The sequence below is a fragment of the Mastomys coucha genome, unplaced genomic scaffold, assembly GCF_008632895.1.
Source record: "Mastomys coucha isolate ucsf_1 unplaced genomic scaffold, UCSF_Mcou_1 pScaffold6, whole genome shotgun sequence".
Classification (NCBI taxonomy): domain Eukaryota; kingdom Metazoa; phylum Chordata; class Mammalia; order Rodentia; family Muridae; genus Mastomys; species Mastomys coucha.
The window spans coordinates 86,967,183-86,979,694 of record NW_022196912.1 but is presented as its reverse complement, the minus strand read 5'-3'; the positions used below and the strand labels follow the sequence as shown (position 1 = coordinate 86,979,694).

General features: G+C 43.9%; 1 long non-coding RNA gene across 1 annotated transcript in view; it reads right to left on the bottom strand.

Moving 5' to 3' along the window:
• Positions 1-9,248: 9,248 nt before the first annotated feature.
• LOC116080758 overlaps positions 9,249-12,512 on the bottom strand; it is a 31,481-nt gene continuing 28,217 nt past the window's right edge. The window contains exon 2 of the long non-coding RNA XR_004114593.1: positions 9,249-9,366. This is a non-coding gene — a long non-coding RNA (uncharacterized LOC116080758). The remainder of the gene's footprint in view (positions 9,367-12,512) is intronic.

Here is a 12,512-nt window from a genome sequence, read left to right as displayed (position 1 = left end):
CTGGATGCCCTGATGCTAACAGTTGATACCTCAGTTTAAAACAGCTTAGACAATAAAGATGAGTTTTTCATTTATTTATCTAATGGGAAAGTCAGACTGTTTCTGTCCACTCAAGTCCCTCATGTGGAGCATGGAGCAGAGACAGTGGTTTAAATGACTGCTTCCTGGGTTCTTTCTCTCAGTGCCTGCTACCTACCATGCATGAGAGCAAAGGTCCCTTGCTGCATGTAGAGTATGGCTTAGGGCTGCTGGGGCTCACCTCTGCAGAACTTTAATTGAGAAATGCCTATTCTAAGGCAGTATGGATTTCAGATTCTGCCCTGTTCTGCAGCAGTCTCCTCCTCCTCCTCCTCCTCCTCCTCCTCCTCCTCCTCCTCTTCCTCCTTGCTGTAGTTCAGCCTTTCCTGGGTGGATTATCTTCAGACTGGCTTATGTTTCAGCTAATATATAGGAGCAAGAGCAGCAAAAAAGAGGCAACAATTTTTCCCTGTCAACCATTTAGCAAATGTCGGGAATTCCACCCTGCTGGTCAGTGTGAAGTCATGTGTCCACCCTAATCAATGCCTGTGGGAAATTTAAGTGCACTGCTGGACCTGGGAGTGAAATCACCACCTCCCAACCCTAAGTTATATCAAGGGAATGGGAAAATGGTATCAGAGAGATACTACAATGCTTTCTGCATTCTTCTTTAGATAAAAGGTCAAACATCCCAGATACTAGTAATGGGTTTCATAATTGTGACAAATCCTAGGACTTGCCTTGGTATTTCTCCTTTTCAATAGTAGTAAGGAAGTAAACAGAGGCCACCTTGTGTCAAAATAAAATGATGCCCAGTGTATCAAACCAATATATCATTACTTTCCCCTTTTACTGAAAATATTCTTTTTTCATACAATACATCCTGATCACAGGCTCTCCTCCCTCTATTTCTTCCAGCTCCTTCCTCCTCTCCCCTCCCTTCCAGACCTACTCCCTTTCTGTCTCTCATTAGACGAGAACTGGCTACTAAGAAATACCAAAATACCAAAATAAAGTGTAGTAAGATAAAACAAAAACTATCACATCCAAGTTGGACATGGCAAACAAACAGAAGGGTTATTTTTATAATCATGTTACACAACTACAATTTATTGCCTGCCAGTTTCTGAAATTCCCTTTGTGTCACTGAGCACTGCACATGGCCCAATACAGGCAGCTTCATGAAATGGGAAAAACCAAACAGCAGCACCAGCAATGCCCCCACCCCCACCCCACACAGGAATCTGAAGGGATCTGGAGATCTGCCTCTGGCCACTGGTTATATGATAACTGGGTTATTGTCAGGTAGGGATATATTTCAGGATCTGCATCATCTTTAGCTGCCTGTAAACTTCCAAATCCAGGTGAATTTGATCATGAACAAACATGAAGAATCTATCAGCAGTGTTGGATATAACCTTTGAAAATATTGGAGGACAGTGGGCATTAGGATGGAGGCCTGCCTATTCAGAATATCAAGAGGATAAATCTTAAGATAATACCCTGTCATAGAAAAATGGAAGTTTGTTTTTTAAATAGCTGGCAGTTGAACATTTAGAAAAAAAGTAGGGTAAGCCAAATTATCTTCATTTTGAATGTATCATATATGGGAAAGTTGTACCTACAAAGGCACTGTGATACCTTGGCAAGTCACTGATGCAGTGTGTGTGTGTATATGTGTGTGTGTTTGTGTATATGTGTGTGTGTGTGTGTGTTTTCTCCTAGGACCTGGAACTTAATACGTAGCCAAGAATGCCCTTGAACTTCTGATCCTTTTGCCCTTGCATGCCTAGTGCTGGGGCTAAGGACTTGAACCACCATGCTTAGTTTATGTGCTGCTGGGGCTTTATACAATGCCACATAAGTGTGCTGTAACTGAGCCACAGCCATCAGTCTAATACCATGGTACAATTAAACAGAGGGGAAGGATGCTCATCTTATGCTCTGATTCTAATTTCCTGTTGCTGCTGTATATAACTGGCTACCACAAACAATGATTTAAATCATTATAGAAACACACACCAACTTTTTTCCCATGGGTTAGGAGGTCATAAATCAAAAATGAATCCTGTAAGAATAAAACCTAGGTGATAAACAGGCCTGATCCCTTCTGAAGGCTTCTGGGATAAATCTATTCTTTGCCTCTTCTGGCTTTCAGGGGTGGCCAGCATTTCTTCACTTATGGCCTCCGTTTTCATTATCAAATTGCCTTCTCTTCTCTCTTACCTCATTCTTCCCTTAAGTAAAAACCTTCACAATTGATTGCATCTGGTCTATCTGGAAAATCCAGAATCGTCTTCCTGTCTCAAGCTACTTAACTCAGTCCACACATGCAAAGTCCCATTTACCACACAAGTTTTTCAGAACTAGGATGGGGCCCTTAATTCAGCTTATCACAGTAAACAACACATATTTAGATGTCCTAAATTATTTTACAGACAGAGGAGGTATGTGCCAACAACCAACCAGCAGCCTCTTGTTGCTATTCTTTGTATCTATTGCTTAGTTTCGCTGTCCTAGCACCTAAATACCTACCCAGCTTAAGGAAGGCACGGCCTTGAAAAGCAGGCCTATTTCAGCACTAAACCTGTGTTGATTTGTGCTATCATATCAAGTGAGTATTTTGACTGAATTGGAAGAAAGTTGAGCTTTAGAAAAGGTGAATTTAAGTTTGGTATTTCTTCACAAGCCTGCAAAGAGATACCCCAGGGAGACGAGAAGGCAGTCTTAGTAGCCAGTGCTGGTTCAAACTTCAGGAGCCTGACCCTAAATGGTTAATTTTAGGCATATTTAAACACAGAACAATTTGTGAACATTTTTTTTTCCGGAGATAATGAAATCTCACATGCACAAGGAAGCATACATACATCTCTTTGAGAACAAAGTGATCTAAATAACGATTAGACATGACTACATTGAAACTCCTTGTAAAGTATGTTACTTTAATAATACATAATGATAGGTTCTCTAGATTGACTGAGAAAAACAAGATTACGATAAGGTCTGGGGGAGGAGCCAAGTGTTGGTCTCAAGGCTCACAAGGCAAACAGCTTGTCTGCTCCCAGCCTCCTGGGCAGATAACAGGTCTTTCCTTTGAAGGGACAACCTCCTCCCCTGCTTAACATCCCAGGTTCCCCTAGTGCTTATCTGTGAACACAAAGACCTCTGTGCCCCCTACATAAGGAGACAGACTGGCTCTCTCTGGAATGATTCCTCCTCTCAGTGTGCCAATGGCAAACAATGGGCTCGTGGCACACACAGCATAGCTGTGTGGAGTTGCCAGAGTCATAGGATGTAGAGAGAGCATTTGTATGATTAAAGAGTATTACAAAATCATAAATTTCCATGCAATTGTAAGAAATAGCATTTCCATGTGCCTTTTGCATAGATTTCCCCCCCCCCAATTGTAGTATCTTATGAAAGGATAGTATAATATTACAGCCAGGATAGTGGTGCCAGTATACAGAAGATAAAAAATATTTTTGTCATCAACAAACTCCCAGTTTGTTCTCATAACCACACCCACTTCCCTCTCCAACTCTTGAATCTTGCAAATCTTTTCTCTTTTTCTATCATTTGTTATTTAAAGAATGTTACACAAATAATGTAACACAGATGCAACCTTTTGACATTGGCTTTATTGGCACAACATAATGTTATAGAGACTTCTCTTCATGTATCAGTAACTGGCACCTTATAACCACTGAGTAGTATTCTGCCACGTGGACATACCACAGTTTATTTAACCATTCTTCTGTTGAATGACATCGATTTCTCATTGGAACCTCATACACGTGGGGCTCGTATCCACATTCAGGTGTAACTTTCTGTTCAAATGTAAGTTGTCATTGCCCCAAGAGAATGTCTGAAAGTACAACTGTGCTTCACAGCAGTTTGATGGCTGGTGTTTCTGGGAACTACCAGCCTGTTTTTCAGAATGGCCACACTATTTTATATTCATTCCCTCATCAGGACACAAGAGGTCAGGTTTCTGTCAATCCTTACCAACATTTGGACTTCTCGTTCTCTTTTGACTTTAGCAATGGGGATTGGTGTGCAGTGATGTTTAATTTCCCCAGTACCGGATGATGATGGGCATCTTGGTCTTTCCTCATTACCATCAGTGCACCTCAGGGGCTATGATGGTGTGGGCACAGCAACCAGGAGAGTCCTGTAGCCTTTATTAAATTTGTCTCACTGGTTCTGTTTTATAGCCTGGGCTTCTGAGCGACTTCACTTGAACACACTTTCCTTCTTTAAAAGTTAACCATGTGAAAAATGCTTTAAAGAAATCACTATTTTTTTAAACCATCTACCAGCATTTTAAAAAATTTTTTCTAAAAAAAAATTTTATTATTGGTTGACAATTTCATACATGTATACAATGTATCTTGGAGTCCCACTCATCTCTTCCCTTTTCTTTATTTTATTTATTTCTTCAACATAATATTTTTATTGATTATCTGGAAATTTTACATAATGCAGCCTGGTCAAACTCACTTCCCAGTGCCCCCATGCATGCACCCTACCCTGTAGCATCTTCTCCCCAAAGAATTAAAAACATAAGGGCAATTTGTGTTGCCCATCTACTCACTGGAACATAGTCAAACTCCCAGTGGCCAGCCCCTTAAAGAAAATTGAATCCTTCCTCACCCAAAGCCCCCTTCAGAAGCCATAGTTTGTAGAGAGCCACACTTCAGCATCTCTATCAAACATTTTAAGAGGTCTCTTTGATGGCTTCCTATCTAGGTTGCTGCTTTTGGGGGATGGTCTAGGGGTTGTCACCAAAGCCTTCCATGTCCCTCCTTTTCAACTGTGAGTGTGCAGTCATCAGTACCACTACACATGTTGCTTTCTTGCCACCAACATGGCCTCTGGGGCACAGACCATTGACACCAGTATGGTCTCCAGAGACGTTTTGGCCCAGGGACATCAAGATGGCTTCAGGCAGCATGAAGGTCTCAGATACTCACATGACCTTTGGTGGTAACTCAAATGACAGACATCGAGTTGGCTTTCTTTGAGAGCACAAAGCATGGACATCTATACAGCCTTCATCAGTGGCATGGTCCATGGACATTAACATGGAGTCAGACAATGGCACAGACCCTGGACATCTGTGTGGCCTTCAGTAGTAACACAGGCCATGAACATCAACACGGACGGCCTCAGCAACAGCATGGACCACGGACACTACATGGCTTCCTGCAATAGTACAGATTATGGGTGTCACCTGGCCTGCACAGGTAACATGAGCATCAAACATCAACTTGGCCTCCAGTGGCAGACCCACGGACATCCACAAAAACCTAGAGCTTCAGCATGGGCTTGGGCAGCAGTACAAACCACAGATACCAATGTGGCCTCTGGGACAACATGGACTATGGAAGTCTTTCAAAGATGTCCAATCCAGAATCCTTCTCTATCTCAAACATCCTACAGTTGCTCAGAGCCAGGGCGATCATTGAGGAGTGTGTTCTGAGTCGGACTCTGCACAAGCTCCAGCTGCTGTACACAACCCTGCCGGCCCTTCTCACCAAAGACAAGTTCTTCCATTGACTACAGCCTTCTCTCACACTTGCCGCCGCCATCTTATCTCTAGCTCTGCCGCTCTCCACTGCGCATGCACCACTCTGTTCCTCCATCTTTCCCATCTCTCCATCGCATGTTCGTTCATCTGTAGTTGCATTTGCCCAAATAGGTTTACATTCGAATATGCATTGCAATCGGTAGTTGGTCTGCTTCAAGCTTTCTGTTTTCTGACACGCCATAAGCGCTAGACCATTGCTGAGATGTCTTGGGCATCCTGCTGCTGCCCAGTGATCTTGCAACTAGGCAGGGCATCCAGGACAGGTTCTGTGTGAGCTCCAGGCTGTCGCACACCTCTCTGCCCTCGATGCATGCCGCACTGAGACTTGCCGGGTTGACCTTTGTGTTTGTAGTCTGCAGGCAGCATCACTGCCTGGTGCTCTCTATCTCCCAGCAGGGCAAGCAACTTGGTCAGCCAGGACCCACCCCTGTAGGCCTCCATAACTCCATATATATATACTTCTCACAACTCCAGACAAAACATATTTAGTATTAGTAATAAATATACCAAATATATTTTAATACAACTATATTCAAAAGCCAACTAATTAAATCAGTGTAGCTTCATTGTATTGAATAACACAAGTTACCCTTCATTTCTGAAAATAAAAACTGTCTTTTACTAACTTAAAAGTAGATCAAATATTTCTCACTGATAGTCCATAATAGGTTTCTGTCCCAGTAGCTATCATTCTGCTGGCTTATCTATTGCTGTGATAAAACACCTTGACCAAGGTAAATTTATAAAGGCAATTGTTTAATTGGCTTATTGCTTCAGAGGGTTAGAGTCCATGAAGGAAGAACAAAGGCAGAGCTGGGAGCACTCACATTTTGATCTGAAAGTGAACGACAAAGAGAGAGACTCTGGGACGAAGCTAGCAGTTAGAAAGCTGTTAGAAAGCCTGCCCCCAGTGGTGTACCTCCCAAACTGGGGACCACCAGCTGAGCTATGGGAGCCATTTAAATTCAAACCCCCATATCCTCCATATGTCAGGCATGGGGCACAGCCTCTGCAGGCATTCAAAAGCAAGCAGAGGCTCATGATGTGGCTGTAGTATCTTAGATATAAATAACATCTTTTTGAGGTGACAGCCGTGAGAGATTCCTGGAAGAGACTCACCGCAAATTGTTGAGTTTTGTGACTTTGCAAGTTGGGTGTTAGTACACGAGCTCTCTCAGGGTGATAGGTCAATCTTGTATTTCTTAGGAAGGAAATTCCCCTGCAGACTATCAGTATTCTTTTTTCTTTCTGTAGCTAGGCCCACTCACTTTCTAAGGAATGAGGCTTTGAGAACCAGGTTTACAAAAATTATCATGTTATAAAATGTTACCTCCATTACACTTTCCGTGGCATCCCTCAGGGTATAAGGGAAGGACTGTCAGAGAGGTGACGTACCCGAGGCTGGTAGGGGGCGTAAGAGTATGTAGCCAGACTGTTGTTACTAACTTGCTTAGTGGTTCAGCATGCCAGAGTGAGGCCATCTGAGGTGACAGCCTGCAACAGGACATGAGCCAGTGTGAGCTATATCCTCCCAGAGGTCTGAAAGATGGAGGTCACTGGCCCCCAGCTCCCAGGGGGCAGCAAAACCTTCCCACCAGTTTCACGAGGCAACTGGGACTCCCAGCTGCCCTGGCACGTGCGAATAGTCACTCTCTGGAGAAGCATGAACTGGCCACAGTGGGACATTTTTCTCCTATGTTATCATCCACCCTCATTTTTCTTCTGGGAAATCCGTGAAAAGTCAAAGATAGGTCCGGTAGGGGAAAAGGAAAGCAAAATATGTTCGTGTCTTCATTTTACCCACATGCCTTCCCTAGATATCGTTGTCTCAATAGTGACGGTTGAGGGGCTTCATACACGGTGGTCGGAGACTCTCTGGAGAAGTTCCATTGACATGTGTGTGCTGGCGTCCTTCCTCTCCACGTGTGGTAGAAAGAATTAGCAGGAGTCATCTCATTTGGAGCAGCATGTTTTATGCTCCCGTTGGAACCTGGGTTCAAAAGCATAAATACATGTGTAGGAAGAGCACTCTCTTTAAGCACTCCCAGGCTACTGCTGACTGGCCCAGATGGACAGATGGACTTGGGTTGCTTCAGTTCATGCATCACTAGATTCTTCTTTATGGGCCCAGCCAGAAATCTAGCAAAACTGGAAGGCAGAAGTGGGGTGCCGGCCAATTCCATCTTTCCCATGAAAAAGTTAAAGGAGTTCCCACTAAACTTACTTGAACACCATTCTAAAGCAAAGCATTCCTAGCCCAGGGCTGGCAAAGCGTGAGCTCTTTCTCCTGGAGGAAGCAGGGGGTCCTTGTGCCTAAGAAAACATGAGGCTTGAGCCTATCTCCCAAGAATTATGGAATCAGAGCAACTTTAGTATTCATCTGGCCCAGGCCCTTCCACAATAAACAGAGCTGAGAGTACAGAAGCAGAAAAGTGATGTTGTTTTAAAGCACTATTAGTCTGTGCTTTGGGGTGGCATAATCAACATGCGCCAAGGGCCAGGGAAGCAAGGAAGGTACTTCGAAAACAACAAAGAAAACCCTGAGTTTTGCATGCATATATTATCTCATTTAATTATAATGGCACCTTGCCAGGAAAACATCATAGTGTTCTGTAGCTCAGACCTCAGACGTGAGAAGTGAGGTGTGGACTAGTCACACAAGCAGTAAGGAGAAGTCCAGAAACTCAGTAGACAGTCTGGCTCTAGATCTTTTGCCCTTAACCACTCAGCAACATCACCACGATGTCCACCACAAATGGCTCTGGGGTCTTGTGAGGAATTCACAGACTGGGGCTGGGGAGGGTGACGAAGGACTGAGGCAGAGGGAATATTTCTAGGAGTCAAAACTTCTGCTCTGTCCTGAAGGACAGGAAGGAGTTGGAAGAAGAAAGGCCAGAGACAGGAAATGGGAAGGGAATGGGATATACAGATATGCAAAGGGGAGAGAGAATGCGCAAAGCCGGGAAGCTGGGCTGTGCAGCATGCTCAGGCACTGAATGTGGGTTGTACTAGGAAAAGGGATGGTGCAGAATTGGAGGTCATAATTAAGACTTCAAAGCTTAGGGGAAGCCAGTAATGGCCGTTCAGTAGTCGGGAGGTAACATTTGCCTTTCAGAAAGAATATTTTGTCTCTATATGGAACCACTGTGAGGAAATTGGAACCAGGGGTAAGCAAAGAATGAAGACAAAAGACGGTGAGAACAACTGAGAAACGGTGCCTCAATCCAGTAAGAAGAGACCCGTATAGATGGAAACTTGGAGGACTGACTCAAGATGGAAAGTAAAGGCAAAGGGGTGAGGTCAGGGTGACGGGTGAGCCTCTCACACATGAAAAAGCGGCCTTCACTCATCAGTAGACAACAGTGGAGGGAGGAAACAGGGCTGGGGCTACAGAGACACTTGGGCTCAGGAAATAGGTTTCTGAGTCATGTGGGTGGTATTCAAGACTATGGGCCAAGCACTGGTGGAGCATGCCTTTAATCCCAGCACTTGGGAGGCAGAGGCAGGCGGATTTCTAAGTTCCAGGCCAGCCTGGTCTACAGAGCGAGTTCCAGGACAGCTCGAGCTATACAGAGAAACCCTATCTCGAAAAACAAAAACAAAAGCAAACAAAAACAAAAACAAAAAAAAAAAGACTATGGGGTTCAGCCAATTTTTATTGATTTCTCCAAATTCACTCTCCATGATTGCTTTCTGATGCTGGAGCTAAAGCTTGTAGACCATGTTTCTGGTATGACGGTTGGCCTCTTCTGAGACTCCTGCAATGGAAGGACAATGGAAGTTAGAGGAGAGAGGGTATGAGCCTGCCATGGCATTGTTTGAGGTAGGTGTGTGTGTGTGTGTGTGTGTGTGTGTGTGTGTGTGTGTGGTGTGTCAGTGTGATTGGGTATGTGAATGAGTGTGAGTGTGTGTGTTTGTTTTTGTGAGTGTATGTGACTGTGAGTATACATATGTGTGTGTGCGAGTGTGTGTGTGTATGTGAATGTGAGTGTATGAGGTGTGTGTATGCATGTGTGACTTTGTGTGGGGCGTGTCTGTGTGTAAGCTGTGTGTGTGTGTGTGTGTGTGTGTGTGTGTGTGTGTACAATGTTGTACAGGTTCTTTGGGAGGCCAGAAGAGTATATCAGATCTCCTGGACCTGGACTTTCAGGTGGCTGTGAGGCACCAGTTGTAGGTGCTGAGAACTGAACCAGGTCTTCTGCAAAAGCAGCAAGTACTCTTAACCACTGAACCCTCTTGCCAACCTTGAGCTTCCCTTCCCACTGACATTTCAGGTACTGCTCTGAGACCAGGGTTAGGAAAGCACCCACAGAGCCAGCTTCCTCTTGTCCCATTTGGAAACTCTAGTTCTGTCACTTTCTTTTCCCCATGGTTTGTGTGCAAGAGACTTTTTGTCTTAGTTCTGTTTTTGTTTGTTTGTTTGTTTTTTTATCTATTTATTTTATGTATGTGAGTACACTGTCACTGTCTTCAGACACACCAGAAAAGAACATTGAATCCCATTACAGATGGTTGTGAGCCACCATGTGGTTGCTGGGAATTGAACTCAGGACCTCTGGAAAAGCAGTCAGTGCTCTTAACCACTGAGCCCTCTCTCCAGCTCCTAGTTCTGGTTTTAAAAATCCAAGCCTCTTCCTGTGTTCCTTCAGCTCAAAGATGGAGTTGTTTCACTTAGGAACCACTTTGCCATACTGAGCGTTCTCTCATCTCCACTGCCTAGTGAACATTTTACCAAGTTAACAATTCTTCAATGATAAAAATCTCTCAGTTGATGCATCTGGTGTGGTTCTATCTCCTAGTTAGACCCTGGCTGTCAGAGGGTGAATAGGATTTTTCAAAGAATTCTGAGGACCATCAATATTTGGGGTGAGGGAGGGGGGCTGGAGATGACATTAGAGAGGACTAGAAAGCTGGCAGGAGATTCAGGAGAGTCTGTGCTACTAAGGAAATGAACCAAGCAACAATGAGAAGTAGAACATTCAGCCATGGTGAGAGGTGGGGGTGGGGGTGAGCCCCTCCACTCCCTGAGAAGGAGGAGGTATTTAATTCAGAGGTATAGACACTAGGAAGATGTCCATGCACCTGTAAAGCAACCCTAGTGAAACTCTGCGTCATTTAAAATAAGAAGAAAAAAGGGGAGCAGCTGGGAAGAAGGCTATCAGCAGAATTGGGAGTAAAACAAGAAAAACTATTTAGAATACATTATTATATACATGCATGGAAATGTCATAGTGAAATTCATATGTGCAATCAGTATAGATGAATACAAAAGTAAAGGTTAACAGATACAAATACAGAGACTGATACAAATGTAAAAGAACATTCAGGTCAGAGAAACAGTGAGGAAAAGTGCACGACTCCAGAGGAAAGTGCTTGGAGCAGAAAGATAAAAAAAAGATGAAGTGGGGGAGGAGTCGGTAAGCTTGTTGGGAGGTTGGACCACTGAGAGTTCAGCTGTGGTGAGGCCATGTGTCTGACAGAGGAGACGACAACCTTTGCCATAGAGATTAGAATATAGTAGGAAGGTCAAAAGCAGCCTGAGACAACACAAGGCCAGTGGAGACACATCAGTGAAGAGATGCATGAGACTATTCTGTCCATGTGATGAGGTGTCTACTCTGTCCATGAGATGGGATGTCTACCCTGTCCATGTGATGGTGAGATGGGGTGTCTACCCTGTCCATGTGATGGGTGTCTACCTTGTCCATGTGATGGGGTGTCTACCCTGTCCATGAGATGGGGTGTCTACCCTGTCCATGTAATGGTGAGATGGGGTGTCTACCCTGTCCATGAGATGGTAAGATGGAGTGCCTACCCTGTCCATGTGATGGTAAGATGGGGTGTCTACCCTGTCCATGTGATGGGTGTCTACCCTGTCCATGTGATGGGGTATCTACCCTCTCTATATGATGGGTGTCTACCCTGCCCATGAGATGGGGTGTCTACTCTGTCCATGAGGTGGGGTGCCTACCCTATCCATATGATGGATGTCTACCCTGTCCATGAGATGGGGTGTCTACCCTGTCCATGAAATAGGATGTGAGGTTTTGCTTTGTTTTACCATAAGGCACAGCAGCCCTTAATGGAGCATTAAAAGCCAGACCGTGGGATTCATTCAGGGAGGAGATTGTTGGGAATTCACAAGATGTGGGCATGTGTGAGTAGATGCAAACTGTGTTGTTCATAGGAAGGACACTTGTAGGGAAGGGGTTCCCACAGAAACCACACAACACTGGTGTGCTCCTGAGTGTTAAAGAATTTGACTCTCTCCACTATCTAAAGCTGCACAGAGAAATGCTTTTAAACACGCCGTAGCCAGGGAGGAGAGACTCCCCACAGAGACTGGACTCTAGTTTGAGCCTTCTCAACAAAACCACTATAGCTCATCCTTATGTCCAAATTAATCTACAAATTCCTATTATCAAAGGCTTCTAAGTCCATCTGTTTAAAGTTTTTACTTATTCTATGTCAGGAACTTCACTTCAGGGCAGCTTGATACCGAGCTGGGAGACGTCTAAACAGTCCGGATGTAATATTGGAGGTCTGATTTGGACATTGTTTTTCTACTTTCGGGTTGAGATCAGTCTGACAATCACTCTCGTGCAAGTTACTGATAAAGGTGCTAAAAGTACTAAGTTCTAGCTTCCAGAACTTTCCTATTTTCTTGAAAATCATTTTTATGTGGCTAATTTCCCCTTAGGGTAAAACATAATTTTAAAAATTTGTATTCACTACAGCCCAATAAATTACTGCTTTTCCTCAATGTTGGCAAGTAGTGATTAATTTTAGCAAAATTGCAGATTTCACTATGCATGGTTTATTACATATATGCCTATATACTTCCCTAGGGAAGATGAGTGTTTTGGTTTTTTTTTAAAGCATATTGCTTTTTTTTTTTTTTTTT